A 16482-nucleotide genomic window follows, 5' to 3' on the forward strand; every position below is an offset into this window, starting at 1 on the left:
ATAAAAACCCTCCAGAAAGTACGCATAGAGGGAACTTTCCTTGACATAATAAAGGCATGTATGACAAACCCACATATGACAAACTCACAGCCAACATCGTTCTCAATGGTGAAAAGCTGAAACCATTTCCCTAAGATGAGGAACAAGACAAGGTTGTCCACTCTCACCACTCTCATTCAACATAGTTTTGGTAGTTTTAACCACAGCAATCAGAGAAGAGAAAGAAATAAAAGGAATCCAAATCAGGAAAGAAGAAGTAAAGCTGTCACTGTTTGCAGATGACATGATACTATACATAGAGAATCCTAAAGGTGCTACCAGAAGACTACTAGAGCTAATCAATGAATTTGATAAAGTAGCAGGATACAAAATTAATGCACAGAAGTCTCTTGCATTCCTATACACTAATGATGAAAAATCTGAAAGAGAAATTAAGGAAACACTCCCATTTATCACTGCAACAAAAAGAATAAAATACCTAGGAATAAACCTACCTAAGGAGACAAAAGACCTATATGCAGAAAACTATAAGACAGTGATGAAAGAAATTAAAGATGATACAAAGAGATGGAGAGATTATACCATGTTCTTGGATTGGAAGAATCAACATTGTGAAAACAGGGTGGGAGGGACACACAAAAGGGAGGAAATATGGGGATATATGTATAGCTGATTCACTTTGTTATAAAGCAGAAACTAACACACCATTGTAAAGCAATTATACTCCAATAAAGATGTTGAAAGAAAGAAAGAATGAAAGGAAGGAAGACAGGGTGCCAAATAGAAGGGCTCTGGCCAGATCAAATGATAGACTCCACCAAATGGAGTTACTAGAGGAGCTCAATATGGTTCACATCTGTTGACTGTTCTCGTGTGACTCTCCTCCTCTTGTGCGAACTATTCATATCTTTGATCAGTTGTCAAGACATATTTTTCATTATAAACATACATTTTCCTAAGGTTTCCTACAACCTTGAAACTATTTTAAAATTTTAGGATCGCATCAATAGGAGTACTGAAGAACCACTATGTTCCAGGAGTTGTTCTGGATGCTATGAAAAGTTCAGAGGGCTGCATCACTATAGAGAATTCAGTTTCTAATGGGGTTGAGCAACATAAATAAGAAATGAAATAATAAAAGCCTGTACAATAGCAGCTCCTCAACTATGCAGACCACATTCTTAAGAACGCTGACGCCGGAGGACTTGTGGTTCAAGAACTTAAGTCCTTATGGTGGAAACCACGTTAGGGGAAATGTCTGGAGTAAACCTCTGCAAGCTGTTAGAACTATGTTTTCTTGTACTAAAATAAATATAACTTTTCTACATCTTACCTTAGTAATCATCACTACTCTATGGATATTCAACCATTTACCATTTCATACTCACTAGCAAGATACCTTTCAGGACCTTCTTTTCTGCATTTTCAATAAGATATTTATAAATCATTTTACAGAATTGATAAAAGTAACCATAGTGAGAAGAATTCTTTCTGGAGTTGGTCCTCCTCTGAATGTTCACGTCCTTTCTTATTTTGTGACTTGGTGGTTTCTATCAGACACACTATTGCCCTGTCCATATTGCTTACATGCCAAGGGCTTTCTGCTATAAGTATCTGCAACTCTGCCTGAGGCTTTTTCCAGCTGCAGGGGCAGACTTGGTCAGGAGCACGCTGGAAGTGCTGGGGACTTAATATCTCCTGGAGCAAAAGAGAGTTGGTGGGAAAAGCACCACTTCTCACCCCTCAGGTGGGACAACTCAGAGGCAGGGGCTGCAAGTGTCCCAGAGGTCTCTATAGGCATGGGGCCCCCACTGACCACAGCAGTAATATGTTCATTAACACTTTGTATTGACTTCCTAGGATAACATCTAAGCAAACAACTTGCTTTAAAATCCTCGTTTTAGGGAGAACCAAGCCTAACATGAAATTTGACTTCTATCTCCTGGATTCTGCCTCCTAAATACCTGGATCCCAGAGCAATGTTGGAAGCTTTCGATGGAAAAACCTTTGAGAATTGATCACCCATAATACCCAGAGTTTTGCAGCCCTGCATCTGCCTATGGTAACTTCATGCCAGCACATGCATTTCTCCCCTTGTCCTCCTGAAGAAAACCACAGGAGGTACTTCCAAAGCCCAGGATTATTACCTCTTGTCTCCCTTGGTCTGCCTCAGTCTTTATTTCAAAAATCTCTCCTTTAGTTTCTCTGCTTTAGTTTCTTTGCAAGTTTCAACCTTCATTTCTCTCTTTCACAGCTACCCATGGAAGGAGTGATCTGCAATTTACACATACCAGGACTAAAATTCTATAGTCACTGACAAAATATAAATCTGTATGTACTGAATAAGAATTATGCCAATTGAACATCAATATATATCAATAACTTTATCAATAACTTTTTCATATATCAATAACTTTTTTAAAAAGTCAGTATAACAAAAAAAAAAGAATTATGCCTAACAGAATGTCATGGTTAGGGAATTTAAAATGGTATATCATCCTCACCAGTCAGAATGGCCATCATTAAAAAGTCTACGAATAACAAATGCTGGAAAGGGTGTGGAGGAAAGGGCACACTCCTACACTGTTGGTGGGAATGTAAATTGGTACAACTGCTATGGAAAACAGTATGGAGGTTCCTCAAAAAACTAAAAATAGAGTTACCATATGATCCAGCAATCCCACTCCTGGGCATATATCCAGAGAAAACCATACTTCGAAAAGATACATGCACCCGAATGTTCATAGCAGCACTACTCACAATAGTCAAGACATGGAAATAACCTAAATGTTCATCGACAGAGCAATGGATAAAGATGATATGGTACGTATACTCAGCCATAAAAAAGAATGAAATAATGCCATTTACAGCAACATGGATGGACCTAGAGATTATCATACTAAGTGAAGTAAGTCAGAAAGAAAAAGACAAATACCAAATGATATCACTTATATGTGGAATCTTAAATATGACGCAAATGAACTTATCTATGAAACAGACTCACAGACATAGAGAACAGACTTGTGGTTGCCAAGGGGGAGGGGGGTGGGGGAGAGATGGATGGGGAGTTTGGGGTTAGCAGATGCAAACTATTATATAGAGAATGGATAAACAACAGGGTCCTACTGTATAGCACAGGGAACTATATTCAATATCTTATAATAACCTACAATGGAAAAGAATCTGAAAAATAATGTATATATATGTATAACTGAATCACTCTGCTGCATTGCAGAAATTAACACAGCATTGTAAATCAACTATACTTGAATAGAATAAAATTTAAATATAGTATATTGAAAAGGAACTAAAAATACAACCTGAGTAATCAGGGAAGTCTTCGCAGAGAAGGTTGGGACTGCTGATCTAGTCCTGTCACCCATTTCACAGATAAAGAGACTAAGATCCAAGAGATTAAGTGACTGACTCAGGGGTTTTATTACAGTTTACGAGTGGAGAGCTGCCCCCCATTTTCAACCCTTCAATTCCCTCTGTGCTCCACCCCATGCTGCCCCACTCATCATTCGTCCAGGGGCAGCCTCTGCCTTTGTCTTTTGTTGGTCTTGAAATTTGCCACGAGGATGAACAAGTCCTGGAAAAGGATAAGAACAAATAGCATATTCTCCTAAGCACTCTCCACACTGCACAGTATCAGTTGTCCTAAGAGGGTTTTGATATGGATTGAACATTTTGTTTGTTTTAAATCTTGGAAAAAATTCTAGTTGCATGGAATTTTTTCTCCAGAATTAATCATGAGTAGCATATTCTTTAGCCTCCTTCTTTGGGGAAGCAGAAAACAAAATAGCCATTGTAGGGCCCCTTTGTTTAAACCCAGTGACTAATGACACTGTTCACCCCTCCCACTGAGCAGCCTCCAGGCATTGGTCTCTCTGGAGAGCCCTGAGTACCCGGGGTGCTGAGTAAGCCCTTCTTCAACCCAAACTTGATTGCAAGGAGACAATTCCTCTGACTGTTTGTTCTTGAGCTTAGTCGTATCAAATATTCTCAAAAAGTTCTTCCAATTTCTGTTTTTAGAATAAAAAGAAAAAGACCAGCACATTCCTTTTATGTTTGTGCAAATGAAGCAGAGGCAAGAAGATGGGGAAACTCTAGCAAAAGTCTTTAGTTGTGTAACTTGAGTAATTTCCTACTGAAGTCCTAAAAGATGAATTAAAGTAATATATTTACTTTGTTTCACATTTCAAGATTGTATTTTTAGTATTTTCTACAGGCTGTGGAATCAATATTCTAAGAACCAGTCTGTCTTTATCAACCGATATTAATAGTGACGCAGACATAATTTGGGGATCCATTAAAAATATAACTTTCTCTTCCTATTATGCTTTGTTTTAAAGGGGCCATCATTAGCTCACTTACTGTTCACTATAGAACATGTTATTCACCATAAAGTTATTTAATTAAAAAGATAATTTCCCATAATGTGAAATTTCAGGCAACTCAACGTCAGCTGAGAGATACTCTGACAGTAATATTATGTACACTGCACTGATTCATGTTTGACTCAGATCTAATTAGGCATGTCTCACTACAGAAAACACTCTTTTTCTGCAAAGATTTTTAGGTCCTGGAGTGTGTACTGCTGCAGGGTGTGGACGTATGATATCTACATAAGACCCCCAGCCTGCCTCAGAATCCGCTTTGTACCTAGTATATGTGTCCCCAACTAAAAATATGAATGTAATCTCTATTCCATTCCCCCGCTCCCTAAGATTGCCCCACCACCAGGGTCCCTGCTACTTCTCCAGCAAGAGAATCACTGTAGAAAAACATTAGAGCCTCTAGAAAACCAGGGGTACCTAAGGGAAAAGAGGGAAGGAAATACATGAAGCAGGAACAGCTTGGGGGAGCTGTTTCCAGGAGCAAATATCCAGCCAGAGATGGGCCTTCATTTTGGTAACCAACCCCTTGAAAACAAATAGCAAATATAAAAAAGAGAGGGGGGAAACACTTCTAGGAAAGTACAGTGATCATCCGTTATTCTTATCTTAGTGTGGTTTGGTTCAGTCAGAGCACTTTCCTTCTTATAAATGAGCAGCACCAAGAAGATGGGCTTTGTTTGCTGGGGAAAGAAAAGTAGATAATTCTGGAACATGGTACCCTTCTGGAAGTGGGTCAGGGGTGTGTGTGGATACAGTGAGGGCACAGGACACCCTAGGAGAGGTAGAAAGGAGGTAGAAAAATTGCCCAAAGTGGACATCACTAATTTCAACATGTGGCCTAAGAAAGAAGTTAATTCTTTCCTTCTCTTCCTGCTCCTTTATCATCTCCTTCTCCTCATGTTCTCCTTTCTCCTCCCATTTGAGATTTGAGCCAGTAGCCCTTGCTCCAGGACAAGAATTTAAACCAATATTATTAGTAGGAGAATTTAGCAGCATTATTCGTTAAGTTTGGCTTTTCCGGGAGTATGCTATGAAACCTGATTGCCATAATAGCTCATTATCATAATAATATTATTAATGACTAATAGTTAATAATTATAATAACTACTATTGTCATTCTCTTCTTCCCCCCCATCATCAAAGCTTCTTTGGGGAATTTCATGCTAAGTTCCAAATTTTGTACACTGCAGCTCCCAGACTGGACAATGAAAGAATTCAAGGATAGTGGGCAAACAGGCAGGATGTTGTATATAGGTGTTGGATATAGGTGTTAGGCTGGGCCCTGTACCTCAGGGTCAGGCCAAGAAGGTGAGTGGATTCTGAAATCTGGTCTGTGCTCTGCTCTCCAGGCTGAACGTCTTGGCTCATAGCAGCATCTTCAAGGAAGATGGGACCTCTTTTCTCATCTGCACACAGCCTATTGGCTGGGCATGGCCCTGAGCCTAAGACAAGCCTAGCGCTGATCACCAGAGTCAAGAAGAGCATGCACAGGAAATGCTAAGCCTCTTTAAAGGAGTTCCAAACCATAATTTGGGGCTGTTAAGGCCAAGCATTTGGGGGAATGTTAAGGAGGAGATGCACAATCAAGTGTTTAGGTTAAAGACTGTGACTTCCTTTCCTGCTGCTCTCAGGCAATTTTCACTACCTTACCTTCATCTCTGGTGTCTTCAAAGTACTCCTTGGCTTGCGCCATTAATACTTTTCATAAGATTTTTAGAAATTCAGTTTGGTCACCTGCTGCGTCCTATCTGTATTGAATAAGCTCTTAGAATTTCCTCTTTATCTCCATATACCTCTTTAATTTTCTTATCTTTAATAACTAAAGTAAAATTTGGTCCTTTAACAAGTAATCAGATTTGCTTGATTCTTGATTTGACCTGAGACCTCTTTAAGCAAAACTTGTTAGAAAGTGAGTTAGAGTGTGGCTCATTCGTCTGGAGACTGTGAGGGATGTTACAGCTGCTGTAGCGAGACAAGCAGGCTTTGTCTGCATTGAATCGCAGCAGAGTCTCATGCTCTTCCTTGCTCTCTATTTAGCACTTCATCTTTATCTAATCTTTAACAAAGCAGAGTCTGTGCAGGCAGTCTGTGGTAAGCATAGTGAATCAGCCTATCCTTCTGGAGGGTGGCAGCGGTGAAGAATGTCTAAATATTTATTTCAAACATAATCTATCCTGTAGTCTTCCACATCCAAAAAGTTTCCAGTTTAAAATATCTGTGACCCTATAAATCATATGGCTTTTGTTATAAGAGACCGAGTTATTGGGCTCAAGTGTCACGATCACTGCCAATCTGGTGCAAACCACACAGCTGGCCTCCTCGGGCCAACACAGAGAAGGAAGACTGCTTTGATCAGGACTGTCACATATGATTGTGCTCAGGGGTGGGGGTCCTCTGTGGACTGGATGGCTATGAAGGGAGGTGCAGTAGACAGAAGGGACTACGTTTTCTACAGTAACAAATAGTCCCAGAGTCTAAATAAGTGGCTCCACACAACCAAAGTTGTTTGCTTTTGTCAAATGCCCAGCAAGGGGATCCAGGGTGAGCTACTCCATCTCATCATGTGCGTTCACAATTTCCTCAGCAGGGAGAAGAAAATATAGGGAATCAGGCACTGGCCCTTAAAGCCTCTGATTGCAAGTGACATGTCATGTATGTTTCCATTTCATTGGCCAAAGCAAGTCACATGTTCACACCTAATTACAAAGGAGGCAAAGAAGTGCAATCTTACCACATATCCAGAAGGAGAAGAGAATGGGAATACTTGGAACAATCCTCATGGCTACCACCGCAGTCCCATTTGGAGGGGCTCAGTGCCACCTTTGTGTTCTAGTAGCTCTCAACTGAGATCAGGAAAAATGATTTTTCACATTTATATGTCTGGTAACCACCTCCTAACTCAAGCACCTTATTTCCAGACATAGGTTTTACGGACAATTATCTAGAAAGAAAACCAGTAAGTTCTAACTCTTCCAGCAGGTTCACTATATTTTCATGTTTAAACTAAAGAATTCCATAAAACACAGACACCATCATTGAGAAATAGCATAAGGGAGAGACTGATTCTCAGAGGTTTCAGAAATAAAACATGCCTCCAGGTAGTGGATGCTAACTAATTGTCTGAAGGGCCTCCTCTTTCTGAGTACTGCCCTTCTCTTCAACATGAGCCTCTCTCCAAGACAGAGCACACCGAGTCAGAGTGGACATCTGACCAAAGCTGGGCCAAAGTCTCTTTCCTAGAAATTTGGTGTTTGGACTAATATAACACTAACAGGAAACAAGAACTTTGGCTAATTGTTCTGGGTTATCTGTTGTTTGGAGAGATAACTGAGACAGTTAGTGCTCACTAACTATCCATGTGATCCTCTCCATTTCCCAGTTTCCCCTGCAGTTAGATTGAGGCCATGGGACTAAGTTCTGGCCAATGGGAAATGGACAGAAGTGATATAAGCCATTTTGTGGGCTTCGCTGTTGAAAACAACCCTCGTATCACTCCACTTTGTTTCCCCACCACAGTGACCTTGGAGGCCACATGTTCCAGATGATGCAGCTGTAAGATGGAGAAAGGCTACCCACCCCACAGAAAATGATGACATGAGTGAGGAAAAAAATCTTTATGGCTTAGGATTTCATTCTTTCTTCAGCAAAGCCTAGACTATCCTAACATAGAACTGACACAGGAGTGGTCTCATTCAGCCAGGAAGTAAAGAAAAGCTGACCTGCGAAGGGGGAGAAAAATGATGTTCACAAGTAGAGGGGAGCAGAGTTGAGAAAAAGAGTCACTGGGTTGTTCTAATTCCTGGTTCCAATCCCTTCTTGAGGGTAAATCACATTTTTATCCTTGGCTTCTATGATCCCCTTGTCTCCTTATTACAGTAAATCTTCTACTTTTATTAAGCTTCTACCAAAGAGTTTCTGTCCTTTGCAACCAAAAACAGTTATAACTAATACCTCTCATATCTCATTGCTTCAGGTTATGCTTTACTCATTCTACAATGAAAACAACTAATGTAGTATAGATAACAGAGGGGTCTTGTGTTTGAAGGACTATCCTGTTATGAATAAAAGATTTTATTCAAGTTAACAAGTTAATAGGCATTGTTCTGACTTAGATTTCTAATTCTTTCATGTCAGAAATGCCAAGAACTACAGCATTAATCTTGTCCAGATGTAATCCACAGTATAGTCAACCCTTAAGACACAATTCCAAAACTACAGATCTTGTTTATTGATCCAAAATTTAAATAGTGGTGGGCAATCTCTTCAGTTTTATTGGTTACAAATGGCCAGCTGACAAGTTACTCAACTTCTGCAATTAGAGTAAAATTCTAGAGCTATCAAGAAAGGGTTGCTTGTTCAAGAAGAACAGCTAAGGAATTGATTGGCTCTTCAGAACCTGTGCCAACTTCCTTTCTGCAGGTGGGCTGGATAGTGGATACTTTTTATAAAAGGAAAGCCATCATCTTAGGAAGAAAAACTCTTTCTCTGCCATGAACAAGCTGAATGCAATCACAGAAACTGCAGACAAAAGAGCTTTTGATGACAGATACTGCTGATGCCTGATGCCTTCAAAGGCATTCCAGGAAAGGTGAAGGAATAATTATGACTAACAATAATTCATGCTTCTTCCAGGATGTTACTCATTGGACCAATGGATCACTTGAGAAATATGTCAGTGAGTTAAGCTCATATTTAATTTGGCAAAAAGATCCCAGGTCCCCAGGCTCTTTGCATTGAACTGAGTAAACCCCAAATGGATACATACTGGGGGAGAAGTAAAGGCAGGAGGGCTTGATAATGAAAAACAGAATTTGCTCCTTCAGTCTCCCCATCCACCACCTCACGCCATATATCTGAGCAAAATGAAATTATCAAGGCCAATGAAGAAAATCTTAAGCATACCCTTCAGAAGGATAAAAGACCCAGATGATGGAGAAAGACAGAAACACCAGTAGGAAGTCTAATAACTCACCAAATATCTGAAACAACATGAACTTATAAGTTTGTATTGCAACTTATACAATAATGGTGTCAAAAAAAAGGAGGTTGGACTGAATGGTGTAAGGTCTTCTATTTAAGATTCCATGATGAAAGGACTATGTGGACTGGTGTAGCTCAAGGGCCAAATGTGGCCATTGATTAAATCTATCCTATGATAATGGCATTGACATTCATTGTTTTATTTTATTTCTTACTGTATCACGTATTCAGAAGAGTTTATTAAAATGTAGACCCAGTTTAAAGAAGAATAAAAACCCAATACCCATGTACTCACCACCTTGCCTAGTTTAAGAATAAAATATTAACAGCACCTTATCAGATCCCTGCACCTACCCCAGTTGCATCCTCCTCTGCCTACTCCCCCTCAGTAGCCACCCAGAGTTTACTACTACTTTGTACTTTGTGTTAGTCATTCCTGCTTTCTTTATGGTCTTACCACCAATATTTATATACCCAAACAACACAGTTTAGTTTTGAAAATTCTGTAGCTACATAAAGACAGACCAAAGTTACACTATTAATCGAAAACTCAAGGATACATGCAACAGAATCCCTTGATGTGAACTTCCTTGAGAGTTCATAAGAGCCCTTTCTGGGCAAGTCAGTGGGCAAGGTAGTAAGCTAGTCTTAGTAAACTCTGCAGAGTTGGGGCATCTGGCAAGGCCACCAGATGAGCATGGTGTTGGAGTCAGGCAGAAATATGGTCAGAGGGTATGAGATGGACTATTTTCTACCCTATCCCCAGCTCTCAGATACAGGTTTAAGCAGAAGGTTTGATGAGATGAAATGAATGTCCTCAGCTGATTCAGGCAGCAGGGCATGAAAAACAGAGCAGGAACTTCATCAACAAATGGTCATGACACAGATAAGAATCTGGGCAAGGTTCATTCAAGCCTTCTGTCCTCAGGTTGAAAAAGAGGGTTAAACAGCAGTGGAAACTTTTATGACAGCCACCATCATGTCTGCCTCTTGAATCTCATGCTCCTGTCTGGGAGAATTGTCCTCTATGTCTGTTGATAGCTATCCTGGAATCTCCCTTCACTGTCCTCATGGGAATTCCCTTTGCCTTTCTCCTGAGTTGGATCAACTGTTTCCTGTATCCAGGACTGGAATGCATAATTTGTGGGGCCTGGTGAAAAATGAAAATGCAGAGTCCCTTGTGTGAAAAATTATTAAGAATTTCAAGATGGCAACAGCAGAGCATTAAAGCAAGTATGGGGCTCTTGGGACTTCTCTGGTGGTCAAGACATCTCCTTCCAATGCAGGGGGTACGGGTTTGATCCCTGGTGAGGAAGTTAAGATCCCACATGCCTTGTGGCCAAAAAACCAAAACATAAAACAGAAGCAATATTGTAACAAATTCAATAAAGACTTTAAAAATGGTCCACATCAAAAAACTCTTAAAAAAAACCAAAAGTATGGGGTCCTTTTTTTTTTTTGTTTTTTTGCTGCACCACGCAGCTTGTGGGATCATAGTTCCCTGACCAGGAATTGAACCTGAGCCGTAGCAGTGAAAGCCTGAAATCCTAACCACTAGGCCACCAGGGAACTTTCATGGGGCCCTTCTCTTTGTGGGACCTTGTGCAACTGTATGGGTTGATGCCCAAAAAGCCAGCCCTGCCTATATCCCATGTCTTCCTCTTTCCTGGTTTACTGTCTTGTTTTAGTAGAGCACATTCCCCAGGAATCTTTTGAGAGAGTGTGTATGGGAAATAAGTTTTTGAGATTTCAGTGTCTGAAAATGTCTTTGTTCCATCCTCATACTTGAATGTAAGCCACTTAACTGTGCAACACTGTACTCTGAATGTTGCTCCTTGGAGTTGAGCAACACAGTAGCCCTGCATGATTGATGGTTTGGCTGTGTATAAAATTCTAGGTTGGAAACAATTTTCCTTCCAGAACTTTAAAGGTATTGCTCCATTGCCTTATTTATAGTGGTACTGTGAGGAGGTCCAAAGGTATTTAGATTCTTAATTTATGTGACCTGTTTATTCCTCTCTAGAAACTGATGTAAATTCTCTTAGCTCCAGAGTTCTGAAATTTTAGTGTACCCTTGTGAGGTTCTACCTTCATTCACCGTGTTTAGGACTCCATAGGCCCTTTTGCTCTGACAACTCATGTTCTTCAGTTCTGAGAAATTTTCTTGAATTATTTCATTGGTGATTTTCTCTGCTCCATTTATTTACATTGTTCTTTCTTTCTGGACCTCTTATTTTATATATATATATTTAATTTCATTAACATGTTTTTAATTTCTAATACATCTTTTTTGTTCTGTAAGTGATCCTTTCTTATAGCATCCTATTCTTGTTTCATGTATGCAGTGTTGTCTATTCTCTGAGGATAAAGGAAGTCTTGTTTGTTTGTTTGTTTTTCTCCCTGCTTACCTGATGTTGCTCCATGTTGCCTTTTTCTTGTATTCATTGGGTCTCTATCATTTTCCTTGGGGACTGTCCTCAGTTATTTGGTAATCCTTGTTTTTCTGCTCTTAATATTGGAGAACTAAAAAACTGATTAAAAGCACTGAACAAGTCAGCAGGGCTTGCTGGCTTTGAATTTTAAGGTGACCTGGGTGAGCTGTTTCTTGGGGGACCTTTGAAGTCAACATTCTTACATTTTCTTTGTGTTTTGGTCAGATTCGCAGAGAAGAATTTTTCAGTCTCCTGCCTGATGGATGAAAGTCTGGCTGAGAAACAGGTGAGGGAAGAAGTCTGGAGAATCAGAACATATGAGTTCATTTTCCCCCCCGAGTAAGAAGCACTGCTCTCAACTGTGCCTGGCATCCCTCAATCTAGGACCATTTACTTAACTTTCTACAGAAACAAAACCTCAAGTTTTCTCTCAGAATATGGAAGGGACAATTACTTGATGCCATGAAGAGGGGGAAAGGCAGCTAGAAATCTAATTGCTTCTCAAGTAGTTTTTCTTCCTTATTTAAGATCTCTCCTTTATCCCAGTCCTAGGTGTACCTGATGCTGCCAATTCTTGAACATTTTGAGGATTCTGTGGTTTAAAGCCAGCTTTCTTGGACCTGTTACCTCTTGTCCATATGCTTTCCAGCTTCCAAAATTTCATTGCTGTTACCAACTTTCTTATTTTCCCTGTATTTGCGTCTATGTCTTTTGTAAAAAACCTCTTTAATGTGGTTTTAGGGTAGGTACTTCATGGAGGTGAGGTTAGATACATTCAGTCCTCCCTGCAAGCTCCACATCCATGGATTCAACCAACTGTGGATCAAAAATATTTGAAAAAAAATTCCAGAAAGTCCCAAAAAGCAAAACGAATTTGCTGCGCAGCGGCAATTATTTATATAGCATTTACTCTGTATTTACAACTATTTATGTAGCATTTATATTGTATGAGGTATTATAAATAATCTAGAGATGATTTAAAGTATACAGAAGGATTGTGTAGGTTATATGCAAATACTATTCCATTTTATATAAGAGATTTAAACATCCAAGGGTTTTGGTATCTGCAGGGGTCCAGGACCAATCTTCCACTGATAGTGAGGGATGCCTATACATACATTCAGTCCACCATCTAAACTCAGAACCCCACTGGCTTTCTTTAAACAGCTTTTTAAGAACTTGTGTACCGTTTTTTACTTACTCAAACGTACTGATGATGGAGCCAGTGCATTGGCATGGCAGTGAGAGTTAACCTTCAAATCCTAGCCATGGCTTCTGCTAATGGCTTGATGTGGGAAACATCTATGGAATTATCTGCTCAGTACTCCCTCCTCTTCTCTAGCAGCCCCTCAGCTTGGCCACCCCAGGAGTTGACATATTCTAACATGATCTCACATGCAGGCTAGAGTTGATTGGCTTAGGGAAAGCCACTATCCAAGTTGGACCAATGACTCTTTTCTCTGGGATTCTTGGACATCAGCCAGAGAAAACATTGCTGGTGACAAACTCTAAGATGTAAATTCCTTCCCTCCTACCACCCAAGTTTTGTTATGGGTCAAGGTTACCTGCATGATTCTTTCTTCAAGGTGTATCTCTTTGAGTGTTCCTCAAGGCCCCCTCTCCCCACCTGACAATAGATACCCAACCCAACATACTCATCAGATAGATCTAAATTCTAGCTTTTGAGTTTAGATTAAAAAGGAAATCTCCTCCCACTACATCCATTTTCTCATAATCCTATAAATACTTCTTCAAAAATACTTAACAAAAACAATTTGGTTTTTCCCTCAGCCTCTTCCAGATAACTGACATACATCAAGGCTAAGGTGACAGAAGGGGGCCTTTGATAATGCAATTCAAGCATATACACAAGGGGATTACTAAAAGGAGGTTAATCTGAGCACTGTGAGAAGTCAAATTGCTTTGCTTTCCATGATTGCAATCCAAAGCCCCTTCCTCCTGCATATCCTCCCATAGCTCCAGCATGCAGCAGGATCCCACTGAAGAAAGGGAACTCCGGAGAGAGATTAGTCAGGGGGCAAGTGGGAGTTCAGAGCTCTCATATTCTATAATGCTGATGATTTAGGAGATAACATACATTTTCCCCCCAAAGGAAGTAGGGTTTAAAAGTATTTTAATATTAAAGTGCAAATTTCACCAGTGATAAAAGTTTTCCCTCAGGAAACTCTTAGTGGAGTAGAAAAGGTATTGACTTTGGATCCAAAGACTTTTGAGATCTATATTCAAATGCTGTGACTTGGGCAAGTTATTTGATCTCTCTTGCCTCAGTTTCTTCATATGAGAAACAGGGATTGAAGGCACGGGGATTTAAAAAGACAGAGTTTAAAAGGTGCCTGGAATGTGGTTATACTCTCTAAATGTACATTCTTCCCCATTTTCCTCATCTGCTACCAAGAGCACTAAGATACCAGAGCTTGTTCTGTACAGTAAATATTCCCAAGAGTATTTAAGGAGGAAACATCAGCAAAGGCAAAAATGCTCTAGCAGAGAGAGTCCTGGGGGAATCTTTGGGAAGGGGACTCCTTACAGATTTGTATTTGAAAAGGGAAAAGTAACTAATAAACCCCATATTTGTCAGGCATGGTGGAGGGAAGCTTAACTTGGATTTTTTTTCCCCAACACATTTATTTTAACCATTGAGCTCCTGATCCCAATGCATTTGAAAAACAACACACACATAATACCAATACTAGTTTGATAACACTTTCTGAGTCATTGATTCTTTGATACTTTTCCCCCAAAAAATGCATGTGTGTATTTGTACTCATACAACTACACTTTGGGGTAGTCACTCCATTCTCTGAAACAATAAACTCTGACCTACAGAAGTACTTTGACTTCACTGTGGTCCTTCCCCTCCTCTACTCCCCACACCACCTGCTGCCAAGAGGAGACTGGCCAGTGGCACTGGGCTCCGGGAAGGCTGGATGTTAGCAGGATACCTGGGGATGGAGTCGGCGGCGGGGATGGGTGGAAGTGTCAGGGCAGCGCGCCATCCGGCTGCTCCTGTTGCGATGTGTCAGGAGAGCGGCAGCAGCAGAAGCGGAGAGGAGAGCAGAAGCATGGTGGCAGCAGCAGAAGCCCACGACAGTCAGCGCTCAGCGACTCCCTCACAAGGCGTGGGCGGTGCCTCGCAGCAGGCGGCGCCCACGTGGGAGAGGAGAGGAGAGGGAGCAGGGTGAACCCTGCCCTTTAGGAGCACTGCCGGAGAACAGTCACTGTAAGTCCCAGGCGCGGCGACAAGAATTTTTGCTAGAATCTGGGTGATTTTCTCCCTCCTCAGTGAGAAGCGTCCTGCCACGCCCAGCCTAGGGGCGGCAAGGTGTGAGCAGGGACAGAAAAGCAGCTGAGACCCCGCGTGTTTGTCAGGCATGATGGAAGGAGGTTTAATATGGGCTTTATTTTAAACGAGGAAGTCCCTGATCCCAGTGCATTTGAAATATAACCGTCACAAAACACCGATATTAATTTAGTAACATTCTTTGAGTCACTGATTTCTTTGACATCTGCTCCATGGTGGGCAGGACCCACAGAGCCAGCGGACCGGCTGCAGGGGATGGGACTCTCCTTGACCAAGCGACCTGGAATTACTGTAAACTGCGCACCCGCAGGGCGGGGCAGATTGGCAGGCTGGGCCAGCAACTCCGAAGCCTTTGAGGGTAGGTTGGAGGTCTAGATGCCGCCCTCCCAGAGTCAGGAGCTGAGCTCGGCTCTTGAGCTCCAGGGCGGGGATGGGTGGGCAGGGCCCTGCCAGGTGGGGCATCTCTCTGCGCGGTGACCCCCATCCCCAGATCTAAAGGGAGAACGCGAAACAGACAAAAAAACAAAACAAAACAAACGGGGAGAACACAGACCAGCTAATAATTCTGTAAATTATTCAATGTACAAAGGCCTAAAACAGATACCTCAGGCTGCTTGCACTAATAAATAACAACTGCATCCCTAAGTCCTGTTGGGGGTACAGAGTGTAATATTTAAAAACAAGATAAAAAGAAAGCCACACTTGGTCCTTAAAATTAACTTGCCTTCCCTCATTTTACCCTCCCACCCATGCAAGTGGGTGTTTTTACCTCCACTTTTACTTACAATGGAAGAAACTGGCGCTGAGGGGTTGCTCAAGGTCACACAGTTAATAATTGACAGAATCAAGATCTAAACTATGGACTTCCCTGGTGGCACAGTGGTTAAGAATCCACCTGCCAGTGCAGGGACACGGGTTCGAGCCCTGGTCTGGAAAGATCCAACATGCTGCAGAGCAACTAAGCCTGTGCGCCACAACTACTGAGCCTGCGCTCTAGAGCCCACGAGCCACAACCACTGAAGCCCGTGTGCCCTGGAGCCCGAGTGCTGCAACTACTCAAGCATGAGTGCCTAGAGACTGTGCTCGGCAACAAGAGAAGCCACCGCAATGAGAAGCCCACGCACCACAACCAGAGAAAGCCCACGCACAGCAAAGAAGACCCAACACAGCCAAAACCCCCCCACAAGATCTGAACTAGGTCTGACCCCAAAAGAGTGTCCTTAGTCGGTGCTGCATTCCCTCCTCAGAGATGAGGCAGATATACTTCACCCTTAGTGAAAAGAATGAGCCCCTCTCCAAATAAAGATGCCACTGCCAAGGTACCTGGGAAAACTATATTGTCTTTCCT

The 16482-nt window shown here is 41.4% G+C and overlaps 1 protein-coding gene across 3 annotated transcripts in view; it reads right to left on the bottom strand.

The window, feature by feature from the left end:
- Nucleotides 1-16482, bottom strand: part of B3GNT2 (UDP-GlcNAc:betaGal beta-1,3-N-acetylglucosaminyltransferase 2) — a 324948-nt gene that overhangs the window by 11990 nt on the left and 296476 nt on the right. Inside the window, exon 14 of one of the 3 annotated variants that reach the window (XR_003004183.1) lies at nt 3548-3592. The exons of the other annotated variants lie outside the window; for them this stretch is intronic. The gene's annotated coding sequence lies outside the window, so the exon portion shown is untranslated. Of the gene's footprint in view, nt 1-3547; nt 3593-16482 lie in introns of those variants that run through there. 3 annotated transcript variants of the gene reach the window in all.

The sequence above is a fragment of the Neophocaena asiaeorientalis genome, unplaced genomic scaffold (assembly GCF_003031525.2).
Source record: "Neophocaena asiaeorientalis asiaeorientalis breed wild unplaced genomic scaffold, Neophocaena_asiaeorientalis_V1.1 scaffold100, whole genome shotgun sequence".
Taxonomy (NCBI): Eukaryota; Metazoa; Chordata; class Mammalia; order Artiodactyla; family Phocoenidae; genus Neophocaena; species Neophocaena asiaeorientalis.